Consider the following 12,021-nt stretch of genomic DNA (forward strand, 5'->3'; position numbering starts at 1 on the left):
AAACCATTGACCTATTCGACCCGGATAACAGTTTTTGACCATTTTTATTTTAATTATTATTTAAGTTGGAATGGGTCATCTGTTGAAATCGGACTATTAAACCGCTGACCCAAAAACCAATTGTAAAAATGGGTCCTGTTCCAAGTCGGTTTTTAAAATATTGGTGTTTAAGTAAAATATAAGCAAACTACAATCTATGCTCTGTAGAGAATGTTTTAGTACTGCAAACTAATGGTAGGTTTTAATAAATACCTTAAACTATAGTGAGTGTCTAAGTAAATGACCCTTTTTTTGTATATATCCTTTTTCCATCCTGTTTTATTTTTGTCAAGTAAATCTTTTTGTTAAACTATGAAAAAAGAATTTTAAAAAAAAATCTTAGCTCGATTATTGACAATTTCGTCACCTTTTTGGATTGGAAGCAGGATTTTTAATCTCACCAGATCTAATCACCAACATTAACATTTAACAAACAATCTGTATTCACAATTAAGAAAGCAATTGGTCCTAATGCTTTCATTGATTTATAGGAAGAGAAAATGGCCGTGTATTAAATATTTGCCATGTGATCATTACAATTAACTGCTTTTAAAGATAATTAATTTCTACCAATGCTAATCAGTAGCTAGCCACTCTTCTTGAGTGTGAAAGCAAGGTGTCAGTAATAATTAATTCTTTATATCTGCAGTTATGTTGGTGACTGGGTTTATTCAAGAGGGAGACGTGTTGGAACCTATCTGGTTTTATTCTAGAGCAGCTATCTGTTTTTATTGAAGGGTTGCCATATTTATTAAAACTTATTTTACGACGTCCAACTATACTTGGAAGGTAGGATTTTTCAAGAAAAGACAAGATGACGATATTTGTATATACGAAGAGGAAAATTGCACAAAAGGGTCTCATATGGAATTCACCTACTTTGCTTAATTGAGCAAAAAACAATTGAGATGATGAGACAAGTCCATATGGGTGATTGTAGACCCCACATGAATGAACACATGTTCCTCAAGAAAATACAATGAATGGGGTACTACTGGAGCATCATGGTTAAGGACTATTGCAAATTTGTTAAAAATGCTACCAATGTCAAATATACGGAGACCTCATCCATGCACCACCTATTGAACTTCATAACTTAGCCTTCCCCTAGCCACTCTTTGTATGGAGGATGGACATCATTGGTGGGATAACTCCTAAGGTATCTAATGGACATGAATACATCTTTGTGGTAATTGACTATTTCACAAAATGGGTCGAAACAGTAACCTACAAGAATGACACCCAAAAGTATATGGCCAAGTTCATCATGAATAATATAATCGACAAATTTGGAGTGCCACATGAAATCATTTCTGATAATGCATTGAATTTTGACAACTAATGTCTTGACTCCCTCTCTGAAAAGTACAAGATCAAAAGGCATAAATCTTCACCTTACAGATCTCAAACAAATGGAGTTGTCAAAACCGCCAGCAAGACAATTGGTTGTATATTGAAAAAGATCATAGAGACATATAAAGACCGGCATGAGAAACTCCCCTATGCTTTATGGGCTTATTGTACCAACATCTGCATTCCGACTAGTGTTGCACCCTACTCCTTGGTGTATGGGATGGAACCGATACTTCCGATTGAAGTCTAGATCCTGACTAGAATGATCTTAATGGAAGATGCCCTATCTGAAAAAGATTGGTTGCAAATTAGAGTAAAGGAGTTGCTGAATACTGATGAGAAGAGACTACAAGCCTTGTGTCACATCAAATTTAATCTAGAAAGGAATTGCTAGAGGTTTTGGAAAGAAGGTCCGACCAAGGGAATTTCAACCGGGAAATCTAGTACCCAAAACCATCATGGGAGACCGTCATGATGCTAGGGCCTAGGAGCAAGTTTAAGCCCAACTAAGAGGCCCTATGCCATCAAAGAAGTATTGCCTGGTTATGGTATTCCACTTGTTGATTTTGATGGAAATGAACTCCCAAGGCTTACCAATGCTAATAGGATAAAAAATATTATGCATAACCCGCTGAGTTGAAAATCTGAAAGGGTAGCTCAGACAAAAGTTAGGGTGTAAAAAAAGAAAAGAAAAAGAAAAAGTAAGCTCCTTTCTACCATTAAATTAGAAACTAGGGGCAAAACTGCTGATTGTGGTTCATAAAAGGGGAGGCCATCTTTGGTCGATTATTATACCAAGCCACCTATTTCTACACCCCCATCCCTTGAAATCCATGATTGAGCCTTAGCCTTTCCTTCTTCAATATAAAACATCCCTTGAATCCTAGAGTCGACCACATACTCCTTAGATAAGGGGCAATGAAAGCCTTAAAGGGTTCATAAAAATGGATGCCATCTTTGTGTTGAAATTGAGCCCTTATCATGCATCATAGCCCAGAACGCCTAAAGACTCCCTAGGTGCTAATCGCCAATAATATCACGTAGTTTGCAGACACAAAGATGGACTCCAACAAAGAGGCTAGGATTTGTCGCCTCTAAGCCGCGGCAAAGAAGAAGGTTGCGGCTTCGCCATCAAGTGCAGCCCTTCCTTATCATCAGCGTGAGGAGGTTACTCTGAATAGCTTTCTTTGCAATTAGAGTATCATTGATATGTTATAGGCGTTTCTTTATCAATCAACGATAATAACTACTAGGGGTAGCAATTTTCTCCATTTCCCCGACCCTAGTGGGGATCCGCCCCGAATGGGGTGGGGATGGGGATGATTTTTCCCCCGTGAAGATGAGGAGAGCACTCCCTACCGTGCAGGGACCCCGATCCCCGCCCCATGGGATCCCCACTAATATATATGTATATATGTATGTATATGTTATACACACACATACATCTATATATTAATATTTTAAAAAAATGGTTGAATATGTTTTAATATTTCTAATAGGATTATAAATTTTAATTACTTTATTTGTATTTCTTAATAAAATAAAATAAAAACAAAAATAATATGGTTAACATTATAAAAAATCACAAGGAATGGGGATCCCTACGGGGATGGGGATGGGGATAACCTTGTCCTCGTTAACAAGGGGATGGTGATTTTCACGGGAGTGGGATGGGGAGAGTCTCCCTATATCCCTTCCCCACCTCATTGTCATTCCTAATAACTATCAAGAAGATGACCGAATATGAACTTTTAGGACAGATCTACCACCCCTATGCTATTTCTACTAATTTATATCTTAATTATTTGTGTAAATTCTTATTGTAAAACATTATTTGATGATAATAATTTACTAATTTACTTGATAATTACTATAATCAATTCTCAAATAATTTATTGAATTATTACCAAAAATATTATAATATATTACCAAAAATATTAATTTCCAAATAATTTATTACCACAATTAATTTCTGAACAATTATATTATCAGAAATTATTAATTTGATTCTCAAAATTATTTAATTATCACAATTTATTAATTTATTACTATACATTATTTGGTAAGTTATTACCGGAAACTATTACTATAAAAACCAAAAAAATAATTATCAGTGTAATTAATTCTAAATAGAAATAATAAATTATTACAAAAAATTATTGCTGTAATTAATTTTCAAATAATTATATGACCAAATTGGACCATTGGATTTATTGACGTAAAAATAATAAAATGAGATGGGGTTTAATTCTGGACCATTAGATGGATAAATAGAAAGGTATATTGCATGGAATTTACCATGAAAAAGCTAGCACCGAATCACAATTATAAGAGGGGAAAAACAATAACAATAAGTAGTTACTAGACCTAGCAAAAAATTGACCCAACCCATGAACCCAACCCGAAAAAATAGGGTTAGGGTCTCATATTGAACTACCTGAATTTGAGAATGACCGGACCCAATCCAACCTGAAAAAATAGGGTTAGGGTCTCATATTGAACTACCTGAATTTTAGAATGACCCGACCCAATTCGACCCGAAAAAACTAGGTTGGGTTGGGTCATATTGTTAGAAGCTTCCACTCTTTAATTTTTACTATTTAATCTTTACTCTTTATTGTTTACTCTTTGAATTGTTAAATGTTCAAGTTTTTTTATTTTATATTTGGAATTTTAAGGTTAATTCCTTTAATTTTGGCATTTTTCATGCATTTATTCTTTATTTTAAATTTTAATTATTTTTTGGAATGACTCGAATTGACCCATGGGTCAACCCTAACCAAAATTAGAGTTAGGATCTAGCATTTGACAATCCAACCTAAAATTCAACCCGACCCGAAATCAACCCAAAGTGTCTTGACCCAACCCGAACCCAACCCACCGATCCCAATTGCTAGCAATTACCAAATAGAAGCGTGGGGGCAAACGCCTCCTTCAAAGTGTGGGGCCAAACAGAAAATGTGATCCATACTCTTTGCGTGAGTGTTTATTAGGGTGGACGTTGCTGATATTGAATGAAATTGGACGTGGGCAAGGCATGTTCTTTTCCAACTTCTCGAGCCTCCGGCCAAGCATAAGAAAACGATGAACAGTAATATTGCTCTATTTTTATATTTTTAAAAAATAGTTATCTTATTCTAATTATTTTATAAAAATATTACCTTTTAATAATATTCAGAGCAAAAAGTTACAATTCTGTTAGAAACCCTGTGTAAAATGGACACCAGTGTCAATTCTTCTCCATCCGTCAAATCATTTCACACCTTCCAACACCTCTCTTCGAATTCCCAGCGAAACGAAAGGAAAACGATGGTGGTATTCGATTCACCTCTCTCAGCACCTCTTCACCACCACTCTAGATCCAAATCCAGCTGTATCAAACAAAAGAAAACTAATTATTACTGGAAAACCATTACTACTGAATTATCAGCAAAATCACTTAGCCTCCAAGCCACCAACTCATCACTCATCAAAACCCTATTCATGCCTCCCCACCACTCCTCTGTTGACCCTAAGCAAATCCTCACCGGAAATTTTGCACCCGTCGACGAGATACCCCCAACCGAATGCCCAGTGGTGGATGGAGAGCTCCCACCCTCCCTTAATGGCGTTTACATCCGCAATGGTCCCAACCCTCAGCACCAACCTCATGGGCCTTACCACCAGTTTGAAGGAGATGGCATGCTTCACTCTCTCCGTATATCCCAAGGTTGTGCAACCTTCTGCAGCCGCTACGTGAAGACATATAAATACAGCCTTGAGCAAAGACTTGGGTCTCCAGCTTTCCCTAATTTCCTTTCAGGCTTCTACAGTTTCGCTGACATCGCTCGTTGTGCCGCCTTCATTGGAAGGATAGTTACAGGAGAGATTAAACCCAGAAAAGGTTTTGGCTCAGCTAATACAAGCCTAACTTTCTTTGCCAATAAGATCCTCGCCCTCTGTGAATCAGACCTCCCTTATGTCATCCATTTGACGAATGAAGGTGATGTTCAGACCATAGGCCGCTTTGAGTTCGAAAAGAAACTATTCATGAACATGACTGCTCACCCAAAGGTGGATGCTTCCACAGGAGAGATGTTCGCATTCCGCTGCAGCCTAGTAGTACCTCCTTTTCTAACGTTATTCCACTTCGATGTAAATGGAACCAAGGTATCAAACCTACCCATCGTCTCTGTGCAGCGCCCCACATTCATTCATGATTTCGCCATAACCAAGAGGTACACAGTATTTGCAGAGACACAGCTAGTCATGAAGCCAATTAAACTGGTGATGGCTAGGGGAACGCCACTGGACTTTGATCCAGACAAGGTGCCACGGATTGGTGTCATTCCACGGTATGCAACGAGTGAGTCAGAAATCAAGTGGTTTTCAGTTCCAGGATTCAATGCCATGCACATCATCAACGCTTGGGGAGAAGATCACGATGAAAATGTCATCAACCTTCTTGCAACCAATGGCCTCTCCATAGAGCACTTCTTCCATGAATTAGAGACTGTTCATTTCTCAGTGGAAAAGGTGAGAATTGACATGAGAGATGGTTCAGTTTCTAGAGCTACATTGTCTCCAACAAGTCTAGAGTTTGGTAGAATCAATCTTACTTACGTAGGGAGAAAGAGTAGGTATGCCTACTTCGGCGTGGCTGATCAAGTCCCAAAGATGTCAGGTGTTGTGAAGCTTGATTTGGAACTGGGGCGTGAGGTTTCCAGCAGGTTCTATGGGCCTGGTTGCTTTGGGGGAGAGCCCTTCTTCGTGGCAAGAGATGTCAGTGTTCCTGATGATCAGTTGGACGAGGATGACGGTTATCTTGTATCATACGTCCATGATGAATCCACCGGCGAGTCCAAATTCATGGTGATGGATGCCAAATCCCCAAATCTGGATGTGGTTGCAGCTGTGAAGCTTCCCCAAAGGGTACCCTACGGATTTCATGGGCACTTTGTGAAGGAGAAGGACCTCGGTGAGAATTGATTAATCGATGAACTATATTTATATATGAACAAGAATCTGATTGTTCATAAGTTCAAGCAGTTAGATGGGTTTGATCAGCATTTATGTCATCATCATGTGTGATTGCTTATAGCGAGAAGTTTAATTTGTTCTGTAACAACTGAACAAAACTGCTTGATCGCCTTATGCTTAAATCAGAATATTAAACCCCCTATTATCAAAATTATGAAGAATCTATGAGATGCAGATGTAAGAGTTGTTAGACAATTTTGTATGCCCTTAGCTTCAATCTGACTTGATGTACTTTTGACATTTAGTGTAAATAAATAAAGTGCATGTTTGATTCATGTTGTATGGTATGATTCTCTATAAGACCTTAAAACTGGACACTTAATGAGACTCGTGTTAGTTTTAAATGTCCATAGCCATTGGATAAGTCTAGGGAGATTTATCCTGCCAAGGCTGATATTGGTGTGCCGCCAAGTGTTTGAATGGCCTGTCTCGGCCACCAGGGTAAGATCCGAGGCACATGCAATATGGGATTATTCGAATCCTTGAACCGGACCGGATTTTCAGTATTGCCCTGGACCTTAGAGACAGATGAGCAAAACTGGAAAGTTACACCGACCCTTAGAATCGATTATAATATTTCACTAGGTGTCGGATTGGGCTGTCTTTGATATGCCAATCAGTGAAATCCTTAGCGATGATCAAAACCTGGGTATGTTGGGACAATCTGAGAATTCATCTAAGTGAGTGATCATAGTGACAGGATCAACCCCTTTGTCGGACAAAGGTAATGATCGAAAATGCACTCTCTCTGATGGAAACCAAACTGTCGGCAGTTGATTTCAATCGTTGGAATTTTGTTTTGTAAAATTTATATATATGATATATAGGTATTTTCGTTTTCAAGTTGTTTGCAAATGGTTTTAATTCCCGGGATCCATGTGAGAAGAGAGTGCAGCACTGTTCCTTGCAGCCGAGAGAGAGGTCCTCTCTTGTTGGGTAGTGCTTGATCATTATGGGCTGAGAGGTTAAGTGTAAGGCCATTTAGGATAATACTTGATGGGTTAATCTTGCACCTACCCACAGTCCCTGGGTTTTTATTAGATAGCTTGGCCTAGGGACCACTTAGTGTAAATGTTGGGCCCATAGGGTCCATGTGATGGGCTCAGGGGTTCACTGGGCTTCTCAGTGAATTCGGCTAGGCCTTGTAATAAAGGCTGGGCCGAACCCATGTGGCTGGTGTGTAGATCAATGCTTGGGTCCCACACCATACAAAGAAACCCAACCGGGCAGCAGATTGGAAACCAATTGAGCATTGATTACTTAATGGGCCAAAAGCCCATTTCGAATTGGGCTGATATGATCACCCACTTATGGGGCGGATCTGAGATTAAGGTTAGCAAAAGGATTGAGCCTTTAACCTAATCCACTCCAGGAGACCAAATTTTAATCAGATTTGAATATAATAATCTTCTGATAAGATCAAGAGTAAGCTAACATAATCTACAGATAGAATTAAGATCATCCCCTATCTAGATGCTGACTTGGATTGGGATAACTCCTAATAGGATTAGGAGATTTCTTAATCAAGAAGAAAGAGGAGAAATCCTAAGAGAATTAATAAAATTCGAACCTAGGGTTTTGAGCAAGAAAATCTTCCTGCGAATTGAGATAAGATCTCATACACTCCAAAGAGAAGAGAAGCAACATTCGCCATCTTCATCTCAAGAGTTCTCCTCCAGCTGCCGCCATTCTCTGAAAAGATTCGATCTTTGAGAAAAGAAATCAAGAAATCAATTCTTGATATCAGTTTCGCAGAAGGAACTGAAAAGATTTGGTGCTCAGTGTTTCCAGAGGATTCTTGTAAAGGATCCAGTGTGTAGGATGCACTCTGCTGGTACCGTTCTATAGATTGTTGTGTCATCTTCAGCAGGAGCGGTTCTTGGTGTCTTCTTTGGGCGTGAACACCAACTTTGGGAGATACTACTTCTCTGGATCATGTATAATTCCTCCCTTGTCTTTTGGTTCAGATCTGGTTCGGTTATGGTTCAAATAGGATCATTGAATATTGTATTCTAAATTTAGGGAATATGATTGCCAGTTGGAAGAATGTAGGAAATTTTTTTTGAAATTCGCCCACCTATTCCGCAACATTTTTGGTGTCCATACGATGGATCCTACCATTCTTTCAAGGGTCGTAAATAAAGACGAAGATGGGATTTTAATTTCCTGCTTCCAGTTTAGAACCTCTCAATGTTGACATTGCTCAAAGTTTTAAGAATCTATAAAATCGAAAGAAAAGTTGGAGCTTACACGATTATAAAATAGATAGAAAAAAGAAATTTTTGCACCAATAGCTCATGTCAAGAGTACAAAGAAATTCCCCGTCACCCACTAAAACCATTACCACTATCACCACTACCGGTGGCCGGAAAATGACAGTAACCACTGCAATAGGCTGCCTCTTTATTACTCACCAGTTCTGTAATTAATCAGAGTTACCGGCCACACTACGATCTTTGATTGTACGTTAACATTATATATCAGATTAATATCTCTTTCCTTTATTTCTTAGTAACTTTTATGCAATAATTTTTATTTTTATTAATATTGTTGTTGGGAATCCCATGACCAAAATTGTAGAGGTATTCCTAGCAGCTGGGTTGTTGGGAAAAGGTATTAGCTGTCCACACTCCACAAGTGAGAAGAATGGGTCATTTTATTGAAGGGGTAAATTTGGACTCTAAGAAAAACTTCATCTTGACGGAATGCTAATTGAGGGGAGGTCTTTGTCTAATTACATCATACAACAAAATAATAAGGTCTTAGTTCGATTTAAGAGTGAACACTACACCACCTCAGTTCATCCAAGTTGCTAGGATTATCTACTATTTGTCCATTTTGGGAGTTTGGATCTCATGCCCACATCTACCCACAACACACTATCCCTATGAATTGGGAACATCTCTCCCCATACAATACTATGTAGAGGATGAGATGTCCTCCATGTGTGGCTAAGATAAACAATGGCAGAGTTTGTGTGGGCAGGAGATCTAAACTCCCATTTTTTGCTCGAACTTGGTCCTAACAACATCAGATTATGCTATCTATGGAACTAATACGAAAAGCCTCATGTTTCTTTTCTCTCTAGTGCACTAGCAACCATGTCTTCAAAGAACACCACCTCCCGATTACTCTAGTGCTTAATGCTCATCCTAGGTGTAAATACTCCATTTTTGCGTTCTTTAGTCTTTATGTAACACTTTTGAGTTTCAAGCATACTTTAGCTGACCTCTCAATCAACCTAAGGGTACTTTTTTAATTTTAAAAAACATTGGGTCCTCAAGGATCCAAGACCATAGGTATATAGATCCCAAAAATCCAAATCTAATGACACAAACATCACCTGAATCCGACACCATTTACCCCTTCATCTTAAGACCCAACCGGAACCAATTACGATCGAAACCATTTTGATCCTGAACCTCATTTCATGTGAAATTAGAAATCCGAAACCATAGATACTTACATCCCAAAAATCCAAATCCAACAATACACTTGAATCCGACACCATTTACCCCTTCATCTTAAGACCCAAAACCGAAATCGATTCTGATCATCCGATTAGAATCACTTTTATCATAAACCTCATTTCACATCAAATCGAATATCTAAAACCATAGGAACATAGAGCCCAAAAAGCCAAATCCAACCACACTAAGATCACCAAAATCTGACACCATTTGCCCCTTCATCATAAGACACAAATTCAGAATTGATTCTGATCATTTGGTCAGAGTCATTTTTGAACCTGAACCTCATTTCACGTTAAATCAGAAATCCAAATCCATAGGTATGTAGATTACAAAAATTCAAATCCAATGACACCAAGATCACCTAAATTCAATGATGTTTACCCCTTCATCTTAAGGCCTGAAGCCGAAACCGATTCTGATCATCCGATCGGAGTCATTTTGATCTTGAATCTCATTTCACCTCAAATCAGAAATCCAAAGCCATAGGTATATAGATATAAAAAATTCAAATCCAATAACTCAAAGATCACCCAAATCCAACACCGTTGACCTCTTCATCTTAAGAACTGAAATCGAAATCAATTTCAATCGTTCGATTGGAGTCATTTTGATCATAAACCTTATTTCACACCAAATCAGAACTCCAAAATCATAAGTACGTAGAGGCAAAAAATACAAATCTGATGACACCAAGATCTCCCAAATCCAACACCGATTACCCCTTCATCTCAAGACCTGAAGCTAGAACCAATTTTGATCGTCCGATCAAGACCATTTTTTATCCTGAACCATATCCCACACAAAATCTGAAATCCAACCTTATAGATGGATAGATCTCAAAATTCTGAGTCCAACATACCAAGAACGCCCAATTCTAACCCCGTTAATCCCTCCATCTTGAGACCCAAAGCTAGACTTGATCTGGGCCTTCCGTTTGGAACCCTCTTTACTATATCTTCGAATGTAGGGCATCTTACGACCAAACCTTTCTCCCAGCCTCTAGAACCATCTTAAAATCCAAGATCTGACTAGTTAGGAGCCTCCAATCAATCAAACTAATCACCTAAACTTGGAATGACCAATTTAGGTAAATTAGTGAAATTTTCCGTTCATTGTCTTAATGGATTGAGAGGATCTCTCCCAAAGCTGTCTTGACAGCCCATTCTCTCAATCAATTTTCTTCCAAAATCCCTTTAAACTTCATCCATTGATCTCCCTTGTCTCCTATCTCAAACCTCCATCCTCTCAAAAAACTTATAAGGGTAAATTCTTAAACTATCCTTATGGTTTAGCTAATCGACTAAGTGTACCCTTGCTATTTAAAAATTGACTAATACTATCTCTATGTTTCTAACAATTGACTAATACCATTCAAATGTGTATCATAAAAGAAATTAAAAAGACTACGGATCCTCAGCTCCCTCTCTTCCTTGGTTTCACGCAGCACTAGGACATGATCCATGGACACAGGCCCGACGTCTTGACAGGATTGCAACAACCTGAACGCCGTTCATCTTCAGATGTCTTCTTCGTCTCCATTTTTTAAAAATCTACGTGTTTGACAGCCTGTCCCGCCCCAGACATTCCTCAAAACTCCCCGTGAAAGATGAAGTTGAAGTTCGAGATACAAATCGAATAGCATAAAATAGAAAGATAGAACCGACATGGAACTCTTCCAATCCAAAATTACGAGCCTTAATGGCATGAAAGAAGACGAATTAACCAATTTTGGAGCCGCTTGAGATAAAAGAAAAGAGGCCTAGACAAATCTGAAAATTCAGACGATCTTCATTCTATCCATTTGTTATTTCCAAATTCCAAACCCAGATGTAAATGAAGAGAAAGAATTCGACTAAAAGCACAAAGAAGGGATAGGAAGATTTAAAGATTTCCAGAGCGGAATTGGTTATTGAAGCATTCATGGAATTGAAGCAATCGAGATTCATTACGAACAACAATTGTTTCGCTTTACACAGAGGGAGAGAGTTCCGATAATATTGAAGCATTCATGGAAGATGGTTAATTTAACGGAGCTTCTGGGTTTGAAAGGTTAGGGTTTTGATGAATCAGTTCTTTTTTCTCATTTTTTCTATTTTATTTTAAAAATTTGAAGAAAAATAAAAGATAAAATAATCTT

At 38.2% G+C, this 12,021-nt stretch overlaps 1 pseudogene across 1 annotated transcript; it reads left to right on the top strand.

Annotated features, from left to right (window-relative positions):
* The first annotated feature begins 4,409 nt into the window (after positions 1–4,409).
* On the top strand, positions 4,410–6,686 carry LOC148845837 (putative carotenoid cleavage dioxygenase 4, chloroplastic pseudogene; annotated as a pseudogene). Its single transcript, XR_016101940.1, has one exon. The product of XR_016101940.1 is annotated as a putative carotenoid cleavage dioxygenase 4, chloroplastic pseudogene (transcript).
* Positions 6,687–12,021: the final 5,335 nt, after the last annotated feature.

This window comes from Nelumbo lutea, chromosome 7 (assembly GCF_056320005.1).
Source record: "Nelumbo lutea isolate HS-2025 chromosome 7, American lotus-T2T, whole genome shotgun sequence".
NCBI classification, from domain to species: domain Eukaryota; kingdom Viridiplantae; phylum Streptophyta; class Magnoliopsida; order Proteales; family Nelumbonaceae; genus Nelumbo; species Nelumbo lutea.